At 40.0% G+C, this 7,639-nt stretch overlaps 1 protein-coding gene across 1 annotated transcript in view; it reads left to right on the forward strand.

The window, feature by feature from the left end:
• The window catches only part of Atrnl1 (attractin like 1), a 558,188-nt gene that overhangs the window by 246,354 nt on the left and 304,195 nt on the right, over window positions 1-7,639 (forward strand). The gene's annotated exons all lie outside the window — the stretch shown is intronic.

Below are 7,639 nucleotides of genomic sequence, written 5' to 3' on the forward strand. Positions count from 1 at the left end.
TCTGTGAAAATGGAGCAATAATCCTTGGTGTGCAAGTGTTTCTGGGTATGGCTCAGGTTGGTGTTTCTAGGTTTTACTGTAGAAGGAACTGAACATCCACACTGATTTCCAGTATAAAACACTCACTGGAGTGTTTATTGATGATTTGTATATCTTCATTTGAGAGCTGTGTGTTCTGTTCACCTGCATGTTAATTGTTTGGATGGTATCTCAGCTGGTATGTAGTTGGCACAGAATTTGTTCTGTTTCTCTAGTCTTTCCCTTCATGCTGGCGATTGTTTCCTTTGGTGTGCAGGAGGTTTCAAATCTGTGTAGGCCTGATTGTCAGTCCTTGGCATCATTTCTTGTGTTGTTGGACTTCTTCTTTTGACTCAGCTGGAAAAATCTCACACTCTTCCAAAATAGTTATTCTCATGCTCAGGAATTCAGGGGCTTCCTCGCCATTGCCGACACCTAATAAGGTTAGTGTGTTTCTATTTCCTTTGAAAGGTTTCTTTCTTTCCTTGCTTATTTATTTACTTGTTTGTGTGTCTGTGTGCATGCACGCGTGCGTGTGTGTGTGTGTGTGTTTGTGTGTCTGTGTGTGTGATCCTTTGTGAGTATGCACCACGTGCTTGCAGAACATACAGAGGACAGAAGAGTGTGAAACTGGAGTTTCAAGCAGTTGTGGATCTCTAAGATGGTGTGGGGATCTGAATCTGGGTCCTCCGCAAGAGCAGTAAGTGCACCTGGTGCACAGCTGAGCACCTCCCCAGCTGCACTGTAGGGTTTTCCACAGTCTCTGTTCCCACAGTTGTGCTCACCAGGAGCGGTCCAGCCTGGTTGGTCTATCCTGGTCTTTGCCACCTGAGCTGTGTTGCTGGTGTCCCTCTCCGCTCAGTCGTACTGGTTTGCTCTACTCCCAAACACAATGTGATATCCTAGTGCTCAATTCAGTTTGTTTCTTTAGGAATATTTAAACGTGACAATTAATAACAGGAGGATATTGGGTCTAGCTTTGATATATATTACATTTTATTTGTATACCTTTATATTGTGTTAATTTATGTTCATATCAATAATACAGATGCATTTTTGACAGATAATAAGTAAAGAGATACCCCTTTCAGTGTGTGTGCATAGATATCTATATACATGTATATATGTGTGTGTATCAATATCTATATACATATCTATATACATATCTATATCTATATACACAGCAGCAGTGGATGTTGTTTGTCAGAATATTCAGCCTTTAATCGCTTGCTGAGTGTGGCTAATCTCTTTGTAATGTTAATGTTTGATGCCTGAATGGCTGTAATAGTTTTTTGTAAGTAAAATTTGAATGACATTATTTTTACATCGTTAGTAAGAGAATTGGCTATTTTGTGGACAGGAAAAAAATGGGATGGGCAGAAGGAACTAAAACATCTTTGTCTGAGTTCCCCATATTCCAATGCAGTAAAAGTACAAAATCCATCCTTTGACACTGATTGTTCCCGAATAAATTGAAACATATTAGCCATGGCTTGAATTGTCGCTTTTGTAGGTCTGTAATGCTGTATTTGTCATTAGCGTTTCCACACAAGCCTTTATTGAGAGGCAAAAGTTCAAATGGAAGTTGCAGAGTTGACACTGTGGATTTGACTCCAGGAACGTGCATTTCAGCATGGCACCCGCAATGACAGGCACAGCTGCCACCCACATGTTAATGGGAACGGCACACTTAATTTATTGCTGCATTGAAAATGCATGCCTTGCTGCTCAGTTTATTCAATCAAAAATAATTAAGAAGTATTCTTATCTGCTTTTCATTTTAAAGGTAGGAAAGAATGTTGTATTCCATTGAAAGTAAATGTTTAAGCAATAAATTTTGTAAACCCAACGTTGAGTTTGGAAGCGCTTTTGGGCAAAGTTTAATTTATAAACAAGAGAACTCTTGGAATACGGTTATAGCATTTCAAGCTTGGGCTCTGTGCTTGTAATTATTATGCAAATATTATTGCTTCTCCCAAAGACCTTTGTCATGAATTGTGTGACAATGGAGCAAGGTTATTGAACACTGCATTGCAATAGATGTTTCTGTGATAGTATTATACATAAGGCCTAAATATAAATTAGCATTCCTAAATGACTGAAATATTGTAACCAACATGCTTGTTTCTGCAATGCCAGTGTTATAGATGTTTATCCAAATGCTCTAAATCAGTTTATTTTTGTGTTTTCCAGCCATCCCTGCCCTAGCAGATCTGTAGCAATGGCTGTCGTCAGTTTTGCTCTTTGGTTGTCACCGAGATGGTGTCATAATGCTTAGCGCTTTGCTCCTTAACTGTCAGCATTTGTTACAGTTCACTGATGCGTGGTAAAATGCGAGGGACATTGTCTTCCAGCTAATGCATTAATGCTGTGAGAATATTTCCCAGTGACTTCTTACTCAAGGTCAACATAATAAGATTCATTGGTGTTTTTCAGAATTTGTTTATTAATCGATCAACTTTCCTTATGTTTATTAGGCAGTTTAGAAATTTTTAGTTGCATGTATATTGATATGAAAAATGACATTGATACATTTTTGTAATTAATTGTATTTCTCAGAATTATTTTTTAGTTTATCTTTTGTGATAAACAAGACAGCCTTTATTTATTAGTTCTTTATTGTTTGCTATGAAATTCTAGGTTCCTGTGGTCTGCTTTAATGAATTCTTTGTTTATAATAAACTATGGATGTATAAAAATAACCCAATACCATCCTCTCCACTGATTGCTCAGTGATCTTCTCACATTCATGAGATGTTTTCGAGCTCACGAATCGTCCTTGCTGTGCTGGGCGTTTATTTCTGTCCTGATTCCCCTTCTCGGTGGCGGCTCCTTTAGGGACTCTCTCGTTTACAGAAGAAATAGAGTGTGGTAATGGTGGCAACTAAGCTCACACAGCTTCAGATTAAATTTCACTTTTAAAATCTGTAATGCGGGTCCTTTGTTAATTTTGTTTCATGTTTACTGAAGTCCCGACCAATGTGTGTTACTGTTAAAATGATGGAAATGTGTCAATCAAACCATGGAGGAGTACCGTGGCTGTGATTAATAGTCTGTCCCGTGTTAGTCCATCCAGCCCGACCTCGTTCATCCGTTCATTACAGGTCGTCATCCACTAGAGATGTCCTCCTTGATTTCCTCGCTTCTCTGAGTAGCGCTCATATGTAAATGTTTGCATGGGATGGTCTCCTCTGTTGGTGTGACTTGGAACAGTGTGTGCTGCATGGGATGGTCTTCCTCTGTTGGTGTGACGTGGAACAGTGTGTGCTGCATGGGATGGTCTCCTCTGTTGGTGTGACGTGGAACAGTGTGTGCTGCATGGGATGGTCTCCTCTGTTGGTGTGACGTGGAACAGTGTGTGCTGCATGGGATGGTCTTCCTCTGTTGGTGTGACGTGGAACAGTGTGTGCTGCACGCTCTGCAGAAATCTGCACTCACGGACTGCAGTCACTTCCACATCAGTTCCAGACGTTAAAGGCCCTGTCAACACTTATGGCCCAGCACTCTTAAATACCATATCGTCAGCTTTGTAGGCACAGCAATTAACGTCTGTTATTTGAAGTTTTCTTTCTATTTTGCATTGCCAAGAATTCTTGTGTTCAGATATTCTCAACTAGTAACGTGAAGAATTAACTTGAAAATAATATCTGAATTATGAACTCCTGTAGCAGAATCTCAGTTTGCAATGCATCCACAAGCCAAATCAGAGGAGTTTTCCATTCAGAATACTTTCTTCAATACTTTTTTTTTTCTTTTTGGATTTTCGAGACAGGGTTTCTTCGTAGCTTTTGGTTCCTCTCCTGGAACTAGCTCTTGTAGACCAGGCTGGCCTTGAACTCACAGAGATCCGCCTGCCTCTGCCTCCCGAGTGCTGGGATTAAAGGCGTGCGCCACCACCGCTCGGCTCTTCAATACTTCTTGACAAGAGTTCATGATACCTTTATACTAGTTCAGAATTCCCTGGAACTGGAGAGATGATTGTGAGCCACCATGTGGGTGCTGGGAACTGAGCCTGGATCCTCGGACAGAGCAACCAGTGCTCTTAATCCTAGAAACGCCTCTCCAGTGCCTGCACCACCGTTTCATCGGTTGAGGAATAGTTTCATGGAGGACTGCACGGATTTCAGTAGGAGGTCCCCACTTACTGTGGGCTGCACCATTGCCTGGGCTGTGTAAGAAATACAGATAAGCCTAGTCGGTGCCGGAATGGAATCCGACAAGCAGCCTTAGCCATGAGTTCTGCTTCATTTCCTGCCCTGACTTCCGTCAGTGATCGGCTGTGACCTTATTTGTATACGCCAAATATACCCTTCCCTCCCCTAAGCTTCTCATGGCCAGAGTGTTTACCGCAGTGACTCACAGCAAATAGAACACATATATGGAGATGTCCGCTGTGTATTTAGAAATTACCAAGAACGTCTATTCGTGTTTCTCGTGATTTCAATCACAGTTATGGACAGTAACTACTTTTTATTGTTGAATAGTGAATATTTGGCATGTAAAATATGTATCACTGTCATATTCAATAATTTGGTGAAAATTTTAAGTTCTTTTGCTGTTATTAAACCTTATTTATACTAGGTTTAAGTTCAAGAAATCTTCCAAACCAACTTAAATACACAACACTCGGTTTTTTTCCCCTGAGTTTTTAGTTTCTAAAGATTGTTATATTAATGGTTTTATGAGTTTGTGAATTTTGTAGTTCATGAAATGAGTAGGCAAAATTGGGACAAAAAAACCTTATTATTTGGGATAATTGTAAAATTTATTTCCAATTCTTTTGATAGTATGAGTTTATTATATTTTAACTAATCTTTGGCTACAAAAACTAATTTGAAATGTTTACCTGAATGTTAGTAATAATGAGTTATGGTTTGTGAAAATTCCGATTTTAAAAAGGCAGGAATTTAATAGGGTTCCAGAGGCCTCCTTGCATTGAGATCACACCTTTGGCCTCCCAAGGATCAGCCAGCTCACCGTTAGTGCTACTGCCCCCTGCTGGCGTGATGTGGGGCAGTCCATTCTGTGGGCAGAGATGGTAGCAAAGGCTTGGCTGGGTTCCACAGACAGACCCTCTTCTTGGACCCGCAGGAAGCAGCAGGTACAAATCTAAAAGGTTAAAAGTTGACTTTAATTTCTGCGCTGACTATAAAATAGAGTGTTTAATGAAGATGTTTGAAAGATGCCTGAATGTACTGAGTATGTTTTGTGAATCACTGTAGTAAACATAAACATTGTGCCAGAGCTCATGTTTTAAAACCGATGGTGCAGAAGTAGACACAGGGCATTCTGTGCACCTGCCCACTGTGGTGCCAACTCTCTTCTCATCACTCTTGGCTCAGTACCCGGAAAGACAGAGGACCACGCCAGGGTTAACGACTGAAATTTTGTCTCCAGCGTGTGTGTAAGACAGACGATATAACACACTTGGCTGTACCAGTCTGATATAGAAAGACAGGCATGGTACGTGTCATGTCCCCGGCATGGGTAGAAAGAGGACCACCTCTGAGTTTCGTTAGGGATGCGTATGTTTGCACTCTTCCTGTGAAAGTGTGGGAAGAGTCCAAACAGCTTAGGTGAAGTTATTAGCGGTGGAGATAAAATTACTTACCTCTTAGTACACCGATTTTACGGTGGGAGCTGTGAAAAGGGCCTGTCTCCATTTTCCTTTACAAATGGCGAAGTGTGTAAAATGTGGAGTTGTAGAGCTTACACCATAGACGCAGTCACAGGGCTCAGAGAAAGGGAAGCAGCAGAGAAGCCAGGTTGTTGTGACAGAAAACAGGTTCGCTTTTGCTGCTTCCTGCCCTGGGCTGCTCCCAAAGCAGCAGTAGGTCCCCCGTGGACCAAACCTTAATAGACAGGTGGAAGTAATCGACTTCCGAATTAACTTTATATTACAGAACCGCAGAACCACCAAGACCTTTCTTTTCTCCACGTAGCTTTAGTCCTCTGGAAAATCAACCACAGCCCCATCAGGGATCATTTCGTTTCCCCCGAGAACTCTATAAAATGTTATTGTAGTGATTCATAGTTTTGTCTTTAAGAGTAGATAACTTTTTGCTGTTTATTCTTTAAATGAGGTCGTAAGAATAGTGTGGTGAGTAAGTACCAGTTTGCCCACACTCAGAAGCCAGTTAAGGTATTTAACTAATGTCTCTGCATTTATATTTTCATTTGTGAATCAAGGGACATAACTTGGTGACCTGCGTTGCGATGCACAGTAAATAACCTGGTAACCGTGGAAGGTCCTAGGCCCATGCCTGCTTGCATTGAGCAGTAGACATCTAATAAGTTAATTTATTTTTTAGCAAAAGTTAAACTCAACATCTTTAATCTGCTTTTTATACTTGGGAAGTTTTCAGGACAATACAAGTTCTCACTGCAGTATTTTGAATAAGTGAAAATTAACATACGAAGAAAACAAACCTTAGATTTTATCTTAAAATTTCCAAACGTGTGTATAGTATGGTAGACACATTTATGGTTTCAACATGTAGATTCTCCACATCCAACAGTGATGTTAAAGGGTTTTTATGCATGTGCCTCTTCATACCACACGGTAAAGGAGAGCTCGCTAGCGTGGAGCTGATGGGGCAGGATGTGTTTACCTCTGGTGTGGTCGAATCATCCCTGAGACTCAGGGCCTGACTAAGTAGAGTAAGGCTGGTAACAGGAGTGGGAAATCATGAGGCACATAAGATATGGCTTCATTGCTGATGCGAAATTCTTGATTGTAAGTATTATTTGAGAGATAAATAATGATGCAATTCCTGGGTGGATAAAATTTCATTGAACATATTTCTGTGTGTTTAGGTTCTATTCCACGTGTTGCTTTTCTGATCTGGTCAGCATATAATATTTTAACTAAACACAGGCAGACACATTTGAAATCTTATGTAGATTTGCTTTTCGTATATCCTTTTAGGAGTATCTAATTCTTCCTGCTTTAGCCTATACCTTGATCAAGTTAAAGCACACTCATGAAGGAGTCCTTGTCTTTGAGAAGTTTATATTCCATTAAAAAGATTGATAGAAGAAGAGGTATTATATATTTAAAACATCCATTTTAATTGATTTTGAAAAACCAATTTTAATAACAAAGTTTCCTGATACATTACACTAAATACTGTTAGTTGTTGTCTAATGCTTAAAAGTATAAAAGGTTATTATGTTAAACTTTTGAGATCTTTGAGGTATTGTTTTTAAGTTAATATAATCTTTAAAGCATTGTTAATAATAGAGAGAATTTCTTAGTAGTGTGTGTTACTTAGTGCAGCCTTGCTACTGTGTGTTAAAATACTGTATACTTTTCAATACTAAAGAGCTAATTTTAAAGAGTGCACAATAATTTCCCAGGAGAATAAGAAGTAGAACAGCCTCTGTGTTAAAATAACCCTTTGTGCAGGTGGTGAAAGCCCTGGGAGTTCATTTCTGTGAGAAGAGGGTGGTTTCACTTTGGTTCCTGACTGTGTCAGCTTTAGTCCAAGACCAAGTGGCTCCATAGACTTCCAGCCATTGGTGAGCACGAAAAATCTTAGTGGGAGTGAATGATTGAGACGTCTCACCTAAGGATAAGTGTGTGTGTGTGTGTGTGTGTGTGTGTGTGTGTGTGTGTGTG

This window comes from Microtus ochrogaster, chromosome 8 (assembly GCF_000317375.1).
Source record: "Microtus ochrogaster isolate Prairie Vole_2 chromosome 8, MicOch1.0, whole genome shotgun sequence".
NCBI classification, from domain to species: Eukaryota; Metazoa; Chordata; class Mammalia; order Rodentia; family Cricetidae; genus Microtus; species Microtus ochrogaster.